Raw genomic sequence first — 15,880 nt, 5'->3', positions numbered from 1 at the left:
TTCCATCCATCCTGTAGGTGATGTCCACTCCACTGGGAAGCTTGTTCTTGACAAGGTGAAGGATGGTGGCGATGAAGATTGACTCTAATCTTGACCTCAAAGGTAGCCGTCAGTGAGGACTGTCGCCCACATCTTGTCAGGCTGACCTGAGAAAATGGAACATTGGTGTCAATGCCTGAGAGACTTTTGCCAGGTGTGTGGTCAGAGATGTGGCTCTAGGATTGAGCTCATCGGCCACGCAAGGACCCACAGAACCCATGACCTGTGGCACAGAGTTTCTAAGGTGGACAATCACACTCATTAGCGAGTGACCACTGACGAAAAGGAAGAAGATGATCTAATCAGATTGAATGGGTGGAAAAAGAATGCGGCCAGGAACTGTAAGTTCGAGTGAATGAATTGAATGTCAAGTCAGGTTAAGAAAATGAAACAAGGAGAGGGAAAGAAAGACTGGGGGCTGGATTCGCCGTTTTTTGAGACTAAGCGCGGAGGATCTGCGGTGTTTTACATCAAAAAAATCAGCGCCGACTCCTCTCCGATCCTGCGACCGATGAGGGGCTAACAGCCACGCCGAGTAAAACTCCCGGCTCTCTCGGTATAAATGGCTGGCAAATGGCCAGGTCCGTGGCCGTGCAGGCTCATGGTGGCGGCCTGCAGCGGCCGGGCTGTAAAACATGGTGCGCGAACCCGGCCTGCCAGATAGTGTCTCCCTGGCCACCCCCTGGCCACCCCCACCAATCCCCCCAGCCCTTGTCAAAGCCCCCCTACGGCCATCGGGGGCGGAGCACAGGGGAAGACCTTCAGTTGACGTGCTAACGCCGTCCCAACGGCGCGCAGTGCGCGACGCGATGACACCCTTCCGGAGGGGGCGGAGGATACAAAACCTGCGACAAACAGGCGCTGCCTCCGATTTCGGTGTCAGAAGGGATTCTCTGCCCAATCGCCGATTACGGAGATCCCGCCCTGGATTAGGGAAGAATGAAAGAAAGACAATTTGGATATCCACATTTAATTTTGCATCTGCCCACCTGAATTTGCTGTGGTATTTGAACATAAATAACAGTTAGTGCTATTAGCATTGTCACATTTTGATAGCAGGGTTTGGGTCAATACAATTAAATGAAATTTTTGTAATGACAAATAGATACTCCTGACAGGAGCCTCAGCCTGGGTTTGAACATCGGGTACTGATTAAGATCACATCTATAGTTTCCCTATGGCCACTGCTTGGCAGAGAGGAGCAATCATTTCACCAAGAGGGTGCAGTTTTAAATCAGTCCTAACGTGCAAAAGAATATTAAAATGTCTAGACCGTGTGCCTCATGCAGCCAAATGAACAATGAACAGGGTACAATTGTGTGAGGGGCTTTGCTACAAAGTGTGCGCAGCCAAATCTTCCCCAATTTTATTTTTAGTTGAAAAAAAATCTAGTTTTCATAGCTAATTTCTTTTACGACCCTGTATGCTGGGGAGAATTCTAGAGTTCAGTCATGTTATATCTTACGTGCGCAGAAATCCAATTTCCTCTCCGCTCTATTATATAAATGGTAATATTAAAAAAAATGCGGTGTAGTTCAGTGAGAGGAATGTGCAATGTGATAAAGAGGGATGGCAAAGGAGAGAGAAAGAGAGAGAGATTCAGTCCAGTCACACTGCTGCACATCGTCCAGTGGACAAAAACACATTGCCGTGCCTGGTGCTCGTAAACAAATGCTAAACAGATTTTTATGGCAATCGTCTCTCCAGTCTTCCAACAATGGAGGTGACGACCTATTGTAATTTAGAAGATTTAAAGCAGAGAGAAACAATTTCAGGTAGTCGCCAAGAAAACCACAAGAATTCAGAAATAACTTCTTTGTCCGAAGAGTGGTGAGGACTGGTTACCAGAGGGAGTCGATGAAATGAAGGCTTGATTTAAGTAAAGGCCAGGCGAACATGGAACGGGGAGGGGAAAATAGGCTACATGGATAGATTTAGATGAGGATTGATGGGAAGACTATTATAAACACTGGCGTGGAATAATTAGGCAGAATGGTGTGTTTCTGGGGGCAGCACGGTGGCGCAGTGGTTAGCACTGCTGCCTCATGGCGCTGAGGACCTGGATTCGATCTCGGCTCTGGGTCACTGTCCGTGTGGAGTTTGCACATTCTCCCCGTGTTTGCGTGGGTTTTGGCCCCACAATCCAAAGATGTGCAGGGTAGGTGCATTGGCCATGCGAAATTGCCCCTTAATTGGAAAAAATGAATTGGATACTCTAAATTGAAAAAAGAAAAAATGGTGTTTTTCTGTGCTGTATACCTGCGCAATCCTGTGCAACACAGCACTTCTGATGAAATAGCTCACCTGATGAAGGAGCTACACCGAAAGCCAGTGATTCCAAACAAACCTGTTGGACTTTAACGTGGTGTTTTGAAGACTTCTGACGGTAAAATAGCTGACAGAGGAAGGTGATAAGGGCACAGGACTTGTTGGTCCGCTAATATCACCAGCAGCAATTCCTGAGCCAGGAAGACCTATGTGAGACACAAAACCCGCGCTGACCCTTCCAGTGTTCCACGGTTTGAGATGCTGGCTCCCGGACGAGATGGAAAGCTGCCATCTTGTTTGTTCTCTCAGGTGGGCGTCAGGGATCCCACTGCACTGTTTGAAGAAGAGCAGTGCAGTGCTCCACGAGTTTCCCCACAAATACTTGTCCCTCAATGAACAAGACCAAAACAAATGAGTTGGTCTCATTGCAGTTGGGGTGGAGGGGACTGTGTGCAAATTGGCCCATCGCATTTCCTATGTTACCGCAGCGACGGCCCTTCAAGAGTACTTCATTGGCTGGGAATCACTTTGAGACATCCTGAGGTTGCTTGTTTGGGTCCTTCCTTTTCTTGTGAACACTGAGTATCTAGCTTAATTTAGAATGGCCAATTGCGCACGGTACCAGGGAACAGCTGGTCTGGGTATTTCACAGGAACTGGTGCAGGAACCGATATCTCTATAGCTTTCTCGTATCAGCCTGACTTTATATTTGTCAACGCAGAAGGCTATATAGTGCTCTAATTATGATGTCAAGGTCTTGTTTAATAATCGCAAGAGTAAGCCAATAGCTTCTGCTGGAGATATAATTGTTTCCCTTTCTGGACGATGTGCGTCTGCTTCCTGGCAGCTTGCTGGGCTGCCATGACGGAGAAATATCATCTGTAGATTTCGGCCCTGAAATCATCCAACCCGGATGTATTGTTGCTGGCGAAGGACTCAACCACCTGTTCTAACTCAAGTAGGGTAACGAGGCGACTCCAGATATGATCGTATCTGTGCCAATCTGCAAAAATGTTCACTCTCACAAGAATTCTTCCATCTGTTCTGTCAAAGGGATACGAGGCCTGAAGGCATTGCTTGAATTATTCGAGAGTCGTGTTAATAAGACTGATGGGTGAAATCAGGAAACCATTTGATTCTTCCACAGTGACAGCAGTTTGAAAATTTGCACAGTGGACAAATTGGGATCTGATTGTGGCCTCCAGGTTGGACAGTGTCATTCACATGTTAACAGAACTTACCTCCTCAGAGAAAATAGTATTTTTTTAAAAATGCTTAAACTTGTAAGCTTTGCTGTAACGTGTGATCAAAACTGGCTTCTCTCGACCATGACAAACTCTCTCTCTCATTGTCTTTTAACTATGCTTCTGCCTGATACTCAATTTGCAGACAGACCATCATGAAGATAGCCCTATCACTGACAGAGTATTTTAACCCTTTCCTACCGCTGTTTTATTCACCCAAATTGTCATCCAAAACAAATTTTAATAATCGCCTACACTAATGAGATTTGAATAAAACGTGGCAAAAGACAGCTAGAACTTGGATGATTCCATTCTGTTTATAATCTTTATTATTATGTCAAGTAGGCTTACATCAACACTTCAATGAAGTTACTGTGAAAATCCCCTCGTCGCCACACTCTGGCGCCTGTTCGGGTACACAGAGGGAGAATTCAGAATATCCAATTCACCTAACAGCACGTCTTTCGGGACTTGTGGGAGGAAACCGGAGTACCCGGAGAAAACCCACGCAGACACGGGGAGAACGTGCAGACTCCGCACAGACAGCGACTCAAGCCGGGAATCGAACCTGGGACCCTGACGCTGTGAAGCAACAGTGTTAACCACTGTGCTCCAGTTTTGGCTGGGCGTTTGAAATATGGCTTCTCCCGTGGCTTTTGTTATCTGGCGTGAATTGGGCTGCAGGTGGAATGAGAAAGATCTGCGAAAGATTTCAGTTGTTTGTTTTTACATTATGAATGAAATCGATCATTTGCACCACCTCCTGTGGGATCAACATCTACTTTCGGAAGTTGCTAATTAATATTAGGAGCTAACCCACAGATTTAGATAGATAGGGGTATAGTTTGGGCTTGCTTGTCAATGCTGGGCACTGGTAGATTTAAAAATTCCAAACAGCACATTGTCCAGCTCAATAAACATATGAACAGGAGGAGATTATTAAGTTTATGGAGCTCATTCTATCAGTTGGATGATTCAACGGTTGAGCTATATCTATCATTTTACTTCCTTAATCTTTCATAATTTTGCTGAATGAAATCTATCTAACTGCATTTTGAAATGTTCAATCGACTCCTAACCTCAACAGTTTTCTGGAGGAGAGGGTTTGGTTTGATTTGATTTATTGTCACGTGTAGCGAGGTACAGTGAAAAGTATTGTTCTGCGTACAGTCCAGACAGATCATTCCGTACATGAAAAGACATCGGACACACATAAATACACAATGTAAGCACAGAGGCATCGGCTGAAGCATACAGGAGTGCAGTACGACTGATAGAGAATTTGTGTGAAGAGATCAGTTCAGTCATGAGAGCATCATTCAGACTTTTGTATCTCTTGCCCGATGGAAGAGGTTGGAAGAGTGAGTAACCCGGGTGGGAGGGATCTTTGATTATGCTGCCCGCTTTCCCAAAGCAGCGTGAGGTGTAGACAGAGTCAATGGATGGGAGGCAGTTTCGCGTGATGGACTGGGCTGTGTTCTGGATATAATGAAAAACAAAGAGCTACTTGGTCACCAAGGCAAGACAAGCTTTGATTTTCATCATACTGAACTGTCAATTGCTACATTTTATGAACCAGTGTCTCAGGCACATGGCTCTGGCCAGGAATTATGAAATCGAATCTCACAAGCAATGGTAACATACCATTGCTTGCTCTGAACTTTGAAGAAAACGGCCGACAAAGATGTTGGGTGGGATTCTTCGCGAACCGGCGGGGGAGGCCACTCTGTCGCCGAGGAGTGGCGTGAACCACTCCGGCATTGGACTGCCCCGAATGTGCGGAATCCGCCAGCCGGTGTGAGTTGCCGCATGCGCAGGAGCACCAGCGTGTGCTGGCATCATCCCAGCGCATGCGCAGGGGGGTTCTTCTCCGCACCGGCCATTGCGGAGGTTGACAGCGGGCGGTGCTGAGGAAAGAGTGCCCCCACGGCACAAGCCCGCCCGTGGATCGGTGAACACCGAACATGGGCCAGGCCACCGTGGGGGCAGCCCCCAGGGGCCAGATCCCCCCCGCGCCCCCCCCCCCCGAGGACTCTGCAGTCCGCGCGTGGAGCCAGGTCCCGCCGGTAAGGACCTGTTGTGATTTACGCCGGCGGAACCCGCCAAATACGGGTGGCCCCTCGGCCTATCACGGGCCGGAGAATCGCTGGGGGGGCCGCTGCCAGCAGCCGCCAGCCGCCAACCGGCACGCTGCGATTCCCGGCGCCGGAGAATTCGGCAGCCGGCGGGGGCGGGATTCACGCTGCCCCCCCCCCCCCCCCCGTCGATTCTCCGACCCGGCGGGGGGCCGGAGAATCCCCGCCCTTAGTAAGAGGTCTCACAACACCAGGTTAAAGTCCAACAGGTTTATTTGAAATCACCAGCTTTCGGAGCGCCGCTCCTTCATCAGATGATGGTTGAGATGAAGGAAAGGGGGTGATGAAGGAATATGAGGTTCACCAGAGGGACAGGAGGGGTCATCCCAACGGGGAGAGAGTGGAAACTTGGAGTGGTGTGGAGAGGGTAGTGGAAGAGAGGTAGTGGTCATGTTGGTACAGTCGAGGGGGAAGGAGCACTTGGATGGGACAGACCTTGGAGATGTTGCCCATTTCAGGTAAGGGGGACAGTGATGGAGGTACCTCCCCACCTTTCCCATCTGAGGCCCAAGCGGATTTATCAGCAGGGCTACCCCCAGTCCACCGCGATCTCCCATCGCCTTCCTCCGCACTGCAATATGTTGAGAAGTAGCCCTTCAGTAGCTAATAATTGGCCACTTAGGGAGCTCAATTGGGGGGTGAGAAAGGTAGCAGCAAGACTTTCTGGTGAACGTCATGGGCCCCCTGCCTGCAAACTCACCAACAGAGGCCGGCAACAATCCACCCACTGATTTGCTGAGGATATCTTCTGTGTTAGCAATTGCCCGGCAATTTAGAAAGAATAGAGGCTTCTGTATCTGTAGTGTATTTGCTGACATCCGAAGTCGATTTACGGAGGACAAAACATTTTTGAAGTGAGTATACTGCTAATTCCACCAATTGTTGCCCTGGCTGCATTTCTGGCATTGCTTTCAAATTTAAACGCTGAGTAAGTGCATCAATCATCTCCAGCTCCCTAGTTCTAGCTGGTGCCTCTATCTCCAATGCACTTACCAGTTCAACTAACTTGTCTTTGTGAAGATCTTTTGAATTACCCAGCGGTAAGTCTTCCACCTCGTGCAAACCCTTAGCAGTTTCCAAAGTCATCCTGTTACACCACTACAAACCGGGTGCCTCTTTTAATTTACACTGTAACCCAAATCCGCCGTCGACCGTTCCAAAGATCCCGGATGCGTCCGCAAATTATGTTCCATGGGCAAGAGCATGGTCATTTCCAGCCCCACTCATCCCGGAATCACAACACAAGTGAATTGATCAATAATTCTTATTCTTTGTCCCTTGGTTGCCCAGTAATTACAGTCACCAGGTTTGTAAGTTTAAACACAATTACTGTTTATTTATACCAAGAACTATCATGAAATATGCAGTAGATGCAACTGGATAACAACAAGCTAATACCCACTCTCCACTTTAACTGTCCCACCCTCTACCCACACATACCACAAGACAGGCCAACACAGAAATGGAGAAAGGGGTGAAAAAAAAAACAAGGATGAAAGTTAAGAGATAAGAGTTTTTGCTTCAGATGCTTCAGATGGTGGTACTTTAGCACACTTTCTTCACAGCAAGATGGCACATTAGAGTCCTTGGTTTGCAGTCAGCAATGGTCTTTAAAAGAATCCCTATATCTCAGAAAATTGCGGTACTCACAGGCAGCAGGCTTTCTGGAGGGATGCTATTTGCCATCAAACTGGGATTTCAGCCCGAGGTTGACATTCAGGCCTCTATCTTTCTGTAGAAAGAGTTGGTGTGTTCTGCCTCGATGTGCTCTTCCCTGGTGTCTGTCTGCAGTAGTAGGTCGTCTACGTACTGGACCAGACATTCGGGGCGAGAACATTTGGCTAAACCATTTGCCAGCTGTCGGTGGAAAATGGAGGGGGAGTTGTGGAAGCCTTGTGGAAGGCATGTCCACGTGTACTGTTGGTTTTTAAAGGTGAAGGCAAATTTGTACTGGCACGCCTTTGCCAATGGAATGGACCAGAATCCATTACTGATATCAAAACCGTAAAGTATCGGGAATTGAGTCCCTGCTTGAGCATGGTCTTGGGACTTGTTGCTACTGTGGGGGCTGCTGCGGGGGTGATTTTGTTGAGTTCCCGGTAATCGATGGTGAGTCGCCATGATCCATCGGGCTTTCTCACTGGCCAAATCGGGGCATTATTAGTGGAGGCTACTGATCTAAGTACGCCCTGCTCTGATAAGCTATCGATAACTTTTGAGATTTCTCCCTCTGCCTCTTGGGGAAATCCATACTCTTTTTGGGGTCTAGGGACAGGTCTTGTGATTTGTACTGAACCAGCCATCCGGCCACAGTCGTGTTTGTGGGTCGCGAATGCTGTCCTGTTCTTTTGCAGAACTGCCCTAACCTGCTTGTCCGTGCTAAGCGTGGTCGGGTTAAACCAAAATAATTTTGTTGGCGTATTCGCCTATTGTGAGCGGGGGCTCTTGCAGATTTTGCCATTTTCCAAACACACTGGTTGGCTGGATCAAATGATAGGTTGTGGGAATTCATAAAATCGATTCCCAGAATGTGTTCTGCTGTGTGGGGCAGATCGACTAAGACTACGGGGTGCTTGGTGGTGATGTTGCCGATTTGAATGGGTACAGGGGCTGTGATGTGTCCCTGTTGAGAGTGGCCTGTAAAGCCGCTGAGGGCGATAGTGGCTGTAGTGGGCCACGTGTCCTTTTGGAACATGGTGGAGGAATTTATTGTGGTGCGGGACCCTCCTGTGTCCCATAGAAACTCGATGGGCTGTCCCCGAATTCTTGCTGCAACTACCGGTCGTCCGGACCTATCACAAAGGGTGTCGCAGACCCAACTGGGGGAGCCCGAACACCGTCAGTTCGTTCCGTTCAGGTCCGTCTTATCTGAACGGGTGCTCACACTATGTATGGGCTCTGTCTTATTCTTACTTAGAGTGCCCGTCTCCTGGGCTCTCTGTGGCTTTCGTGGGGCATTGCACTCTCTTGCAAAGTGTCCTAAATGGCCACAGTTGTAACACTCCTGTGACTTTTGTGGGGGGCTGTTCCTGCCTTCATTTACCCATGCGGGGTTCTGGTGTGATTTAACTGCTTGTATGTCTGCTCCTGCCTGCTTTTCTTCGGGATTTTTAACTGCGGGTTTGTGTTGGACAGACTGCTCCCAGGCGCGGGACAATCTTTTTACGACCCATTTCTCGTTATGAGCCTCCTCTGAGGGATCATAATTCGCACAAGCTTTTTGTCCTGTTTCTGTGGCATGGGAGATAAGGGCGCGGGTCCGTTTGGCCATGTTGTCTGGGGACAAATGGGCACAGTCTAAGTCTCCGAAAAACTGCTGCAAAGTGGATCCACAGGCGTCCAGCAAACGCTGTGGGGTGCTCAGTTTTCTTTTGCCTGCATTTCTTGTGGCCATCTACGGGGTCACCCCGGTTAATCCCGATCGCGTCTAGGACTGCGCTATGCATTTCTGCAAGGGTGCCTCCTCCTACAGTCTGTGGGTCGGGAAGGGCTGCTACGACCGAAGGGTCTAAACTTAAAACTGTGAGCTTTACATGCTCTTGCTCATCCAGGCCGTACATGGTCGCCTGCTGTTTTACTCTGGCAAAAAAGTGGTAGGGGTCTGAGGTGGGGCGGAACGGTGTGATTTTCTCGCATGCGTCCTATAATTGAGTCACTGTTAAGGGGGTGGTATACAAAAATTCAGTATCGTCCGATGTGGCTGTGCGGTGGGTGGTTACAGGGTTCATTGGAGCCCGAACTATCTGCTCTGTGAGGGGTTGGGGCGTTGGGGCACTTTCCTCTTCTGTGGCTTTCCCTGCGCACATGTTCCCTGAACATATCTCTGCACTGTCTCGTTTCATTCTTCCCAATCAGGGCCGTCTTCCTCATCTAACTTTGCTCCAAAGGTTTCCTGGAATCCTTTCTGAACTGAAAGCAGAGATTGCAGCTCTGCAATTTGCTTCCGGCACTTTGCGTGGTCTAACGAGCTTTGTCTTTGCTCCGTGGTGGCAGCATGGAGTGCTCTTAACGCTGCCTTCAGGTCACTACGCTGCCTCTGCAATGCATCCAGCTGCTTCTCGGTTTTTTCTCGTACCAGGACTGCACGTTGCATGTCCTGATAGGCCTTTTCATACTGGGACTGGAAGCTGCTTAAGTGCGCCAGACAATACTGGTGTGCCCGCTTGGCATCATCCACCTCTCCGTCTTTTGCTGCAAACTTCCTCCTTAACTCTAAGTTCTCTCTTTCTACCTCACTTACATCGACCTTACTCATTCGATGTATGCCTTCCACCTCTTTCCGGAGCGTCCTAAAGACCTCCTCTGTGCCTCTCAATTGTGCCAAGCAGGACACAATTGCCATCGGCTTGCGAGCTTTTCCTAAGCTCTTTTTGTGGATCTCACTCAGGTTCTCCCACCAAGTATGTCCTCTACTCCCGGGACCTGTTTCCTCATTGTTACAGAATTCGCTCCAAAGGGGCCATCCTTTCCCTTTGAGGTACTTCCTGATTTCCTCTTCCCATACGGGACATTGTTCTACTTTACTGCTGCTGGTCGCTGCCACCGCAAATTCCTCTATGTTCATCAGGCATTGCTTTGCCTGCATTGTCATCTTTCCTATTCAGATGCTTCTTTTAAATTTGGAACAGGGGAGCTAAGGCGGTGCTGTAAATATGGGTACGGCTTTCGCTAATTTCCGAAATACAAACTCCCGACAGTTTTGTCGCAACAGAAATCTATCAGTTTTACCTTCTTGCCCTGTTAGGTACGCATGCAAACACACACTTCTGAATTATGAGGATTGATCAGAACTGCTTGAACACTTGTGGTTTTCTGTCCCCAATTGGATTTCTAATTCAAATTTTTGGGTTCTCCCGGAGTGGTTAAGGCACTTCTAGTTCGGGTCCCGTCAGAATGTCGGCAGTAATATGTTGCTAACTTTTGGTTGGTTCAATTGGCTCTGTTTTATAACCTTTGTTCTCGAGTCGCCAGGTATCTTTATGATACCGCCACGAGGTTCAAGTTCAAGTAATGATCAATAACTCAATACACCGATTAGTAAGATTCAAATCAAAGCACATTTATTATACACAGTAATCGCTACTCATGCACAAATTCTACGTCTAAGCTGCTTCTACGACTAACAGGCCTATACTTAGCTTCGGACTGGCCCACCAGGTCAGGGGAACAAACGGCCTTTCGTTCGGGTTCTGAGTCTGTGGGATTCGAAGTTGGTACGGATTGGTAGCTAGGAGCACTTATCTCGTAGCGAGGGTTGACTTAAGACTTACTGGATACCGGCGGCAGTTGAACCGGTCATGGTCAAGGTTGGTTTGCGTTGCTGGGTGACCCGGTCAAGAAGAACGATTTGAACTTGGGGCTTAACTTTTCTAGTCCCCAGGGGCTTCCCGCCTTTCGGGGCGGACCCTGCACCTGGTTCTAGGTGATGGAACTTTGTTCCAATCGCTTGGTTCGATTTCTCCAATACTGGAGTGGTTCCCTGATCGATGGGCGGTCTTGAAGTGTCCGTTAACCTCTTTTGTGTTGACTCCTGCTGGCGCCGGGGAGTCTGGCTTAGCTTTGTTTGTCCTAAATGTTGCGATTGTTCCCGAGGATTGCTCATTAGTATGTAAATGACTGCTACATTATTATGCTGATGGTCGCTGGTATCGATGCTGTCTGGGCTTTTTGCAGAGTTTAATACACAGCAAATCGGCACCTGCTGGTTTCTGCCTGTGTTGGCTGAATTTCCCTTCAGCCTTTGCTGTTCTCCATTTTAAATCGGGAGTTGGCCAACTCAGGTGGCTGCAGTGCAGATGTTTGAGGATGCAGTGGCTAAGGGGGTGCACTCGGAGATGGTGGGGCAGGCATCTATTTCGCTGTTGCTAAAAAGGATCAAGACCCGGTGGAGTGCGGGTCGTATTGGCCAATATCTTTGCTAATTGTGGATGCCAAGATTCATGCCAAGGTGTTGGCGCTGAGGTTGGAAATGTGCCTTCTGCAGCCGATTTGGAAGGATCAGATGGGATTTGTAAAGAGCAGGCAGTTGTCCTCGAATGTGTGGTATTTGTTAAACACGATGCTCTCCCAATCTGAAGTGGGGGAGCCGGAGGTGTTAGAACAAAGAACAAAGAAAAGTACAGCACAGGAACAGGCCCTTCGGCCCTCTAAGCCCGTGCTGACCATGCTGCCCGACTAATCTACAATCTTCTATACTTCCTGGGTCTGTATCCCTCTATTCGCATCCTATTCATGTATTTATCAAGATGCCCCTTAAATGTCACTATCGTCCCTGCTTCCACCACCTCCTCCGGCAGCGAGTTCCAGGCACCCACTACCCTCTGTGTAAAAAACTTGCCTCGTACATCTCCTCTAAACCTTGCCCCTCGCACCTTAAACCTATGCCCCCTAGTAATTGACCCCTCTACCCTGGGGAAAAGCCTCTGACTATCCACTCTGTCTGTGGCCCTCATAATTTTGTAGACCTCTATCAGGTCGCCCTTCAACCTCCGTCGGTTCAGTGAGAACAAACCGAGTTTATTCAACCTCTCCTCATAGCTAATGCCTTCCATACCAGGCAACGTTCTGGTAAATATCTTCTGCACCCTCTCTAAAGCCTCCACATCCTTCTGGTAGTGTGGCGACCAGAATTGAACACTATACTCCAAGTGTGGCCTAACTAAGGTTCTATACAGCTGCAACATGACTTGCCAATTCTTATACTCAATGCCCCGGCCAATGAAGGCAAGCATGCCGTATGCCTTCTTGACTACCTTCTCCACCTGTGTTGCCCCTTTCAGTGACCTGTGGCCTGTACACCTAGATCTCTCTGACTTTCAATACTCTTGAGAGTTCTACCATTCACTGTGTATTCCCTACCTGCATTAGACCTTCCAAAATGCATTACCTCACATTTGTCCGGATTAAACTCCATCTGCCATCTCTCTGCCCAAGTCTCCAAACAATCTAAATCCTGCTGTATCCTCTGACAGTCCTCATCGCTATCCGCAATTCCACCAACCTTTGTGTCGTCTGCAAACTTACTAATGAGACCAGTTACAGTGTTGGTGGCAGAGTTGAGTGGAGTTACTTGTTTGTGGTGTTGGAGTGGTTTGGAGTTGGGCCTAAGTTATGAAGATATGGAGGCAGTTTCGGCAGCATTTTAAGTTAGTGTGGGGTCGAAGCTGATCCCGGTCTGAGAGAATGTGTTGAAGGCGGTGAGACTGGATGCTAGGTTTTTGGGTTGGGAGGAACGGGGGGGGGGGGGGGGGGGGGGGGGGGGGGGGGGGGGGAATGAAGGACCTATTTTTCGAAGGACAGTTTGCGAGTTTGGAGGAGTTGATGGAGAAATTTGGGATCTCGTGGCATAAGGGGGGCTTTAGGTATATGCAGGTGTGGTACGTTTAAGGTTTTCCTGATGTTTCCGGTGACACCACCTTTCTCGTTAATTTGGGGGGGGGCGTTGTTAGTGATGCGGTTGGAGGGAGCGGCCATCTCGGTGATTTATGTGAGGATTTTGGAGGAGGATATGGCATCGCTGGATGGGGTTAAGGCCAGGTGTGAGGAGGAGCTGGGGATGGTGCTGGAGAAGGGGTTGTGGTGTGAGGTGCTGAGGAGGGTGAATTCCTCAACCTCGTGTGCGAGGCTGGGGTTAATACAGTTAAAGGTAGTGCACAGGGCGCACCTGATGAGGTCGAGGATGAGCTCGCTATTTGGGAGGGTGGAGGATATTTGCGAGCAGTGTGGGAGAGGTCCGGTCAATCACGTACATGTGTTCTGATCTTGCCCGAAGTTGGAGAAAGTTTGGACGTCTTTTTTCAGCCCATGTCAGCGATCCTGCATGTGGACTTGGAGTCCAGTCCCCTAGAAGCCAGATTTGCAGTGTGGGACCTGCAGAGTTGCAAACAGGAGTGGGAGCAGATGATTTTGCCTTCGCCTCGCTGATTGCTCGCAGGCAGGTCTTGTTGGGGTGGAGGTCAGCTTCTCCCCACAGCGCCTCACTGTGGTTTGGGGACTTGATGGGGACTCTGTATTTGGAGAAGATTAAGTTTTCTTTGAACAGGGTGATTGAGGGGTTCCACAAGCGATGAGGTCTGTTTATTCTACACTGGTTACCATCAGTGGCTAAGGGGAGGAGTGTGGTTGGCGGGTGGGGGGGGGGTTAGGATTTTTCTTAGCATTATTGGGGCATTGGCGTTTGAAGTGTGGGGGGGGGTTCTGTTGTTCTTGTTGTTTTGTTTTATGTATAAAATGTTAAAATGTTAAAAACTGAATAAAAGTATATTTTTTAAAGATATTGCGAGAAGTGACAAAGCTTGCGAATGCCCTCCCGTGAGATTTACCAGCCGCATTGCGTCCGGTGTCGGGAGCAGCGTGGCTGTTAGATCGTGCCCTATGTATATATGGAACATGATTTCTGCCCAGTAATTTCCCAAATTATTATGCAAAGGTTTCCTGTGTTCTTTTGACAATAAAACACAAAGTTATTCTGAGTGCATAGATTCTGATTCAGTCTGTGTTGCGGCATTGTTCCAGGACTGACTACATTTACCTGGCTTGATGAAACTGATGCCAAATTCTCCATCACATCAAATCTCACGGGGACCATTCCCACTTGTGTGATAATCACCATGTTTGTAGTACAATTGAAAAATGCTTACAGCGATCCCAGCATTGTAAAACACACAAATATACATGAATTCATTTACCCTGCACTCCGTGTTTCAGCTTAACAGCAGGTTTTTAATCAAGTCCACAGAAGTGACTTTACTTAAATAATTTTTAAACTTGCAAACACTTGATCTTACAGCAGCGGTTCAGGGCCGTTCTGAGGCCACACCGGGAGTATTGTGTGCGGTTTTGGTCTCCTTACCTAAGAATGGTATACTTGCCATCGAGGGAGTGCCTTGAAGGTTCACCATACTGATTCCTGCGATGATAAGATTGCGGTATGGGGAGTAATTCCCATAGAATTTCTACAGTGTAGAGGGAGGCCTTTTGGCCATTGAATCTGCAGCAACCGTTCGAATGAGTACTCTATACATGCCCCACCCCCCTCCCGCCTCTCCCCGCCAACCCATAACCTAACCTGCACATCCCTGGACACTAAGGGGCAAGTTTAACATGGCCAATCCACCTATCTTTGGACTGTGGGAGGAAACCAAAGCACTAGGAGGAACCCCACGCAGACACGGGGAGAAAGTACAAACTCCACACATACCCAAGGCCGGAATTGAACCCGAGTCCCTTGCATTGTCGACTGGGTCAACTGGGCCTGTGTTCATTGGTATTTAGAAGAATGAAATTGGATCTCATCGAAATGTATGAATTTCTGACAGGGCCGGCCAGACTGGATGCAGAGATGTTGTTTCCTCTGACTGGGGGGGGGGGGGGTGGGGGGTTGGGGGGTCTAGAACAAGGGGTCACAGCCTCAGGATACAGGGTGGGCCATTTGGACTGAGGTGAGGAGAAGCATCTTCACTCAGAGGGTGATGAACCTTTGGAATTCTCTACCACAGTATGCTGTGGAGGCCAAGTCACTGAATACACTTACATTTCTTGACTCCAAAGGTATGAAGGGGTCTGGGGAGAAATCGGGAATATAACATTAAGGTGGGGGATCAACCATGACCGTATTGAATGGACAGTTGTCGGTGAAGAATCGCCGCGGGGGCCTCTTTCAGTGGCCCCTGACCGGCGCCTCACCGTCCGAGCGCGCGCGACTGCCGGCAATTCTCCGGTCCACGGAGAAACGCGGAAAGGCGTCGGAACGGATCGCGGGTCTGATGCCCCATTCTCCGCCCCCACGCTGAGCGCGATTCTGTCGCGGGGGTTCAGAGAATCCCGCCCAATGTTCTCCCGCCGGGGGTGAATTACAATCGGTTTACAATCGGACCCCCCCCCCGCCCCCCCCCCCCGGGAGTGCAAACCAGCAAGCAATTCAGTGCTCCTTGCCATGCAACTTTATGTATAGCGTGGAATAGGAGGGAATCCCGCTCTTGGGTCACCATTTTGAGCGAGGTCCCGCATCCAGCCATCCCCCTGCACTGTAAATCAGCCCATAAACCCCCGCACAGCACATCACTCTCCCAACCCGGATTGCCTGGGTACCACCCCCCATCCCTAACCCCCACTCATGGACCCCTGAAATAGGGAGAATCCCACCAAAGGGACCCCTGTAATACAGAGACCTCCCCCAGGGACCCCTGTAATAGG

Source organism: Scyliorhinus torazame, chromosome 5, assembly GCF_047496885.1.
Source record: "Scyliorhinus torazame isolate Kashiwa2021f chromosome 5, sScyTor2.1, whole genome shotgun sequence".
NCBI lineage: Eukaryota > Metazoa > Chordata > Chondrichthyes > Carcharhiniformes > Scyliorhinidae > Scyliorhinus > Scyliorhinus torazame.
Note: the sequence above shows the minus strand (reverse complement) of the source record.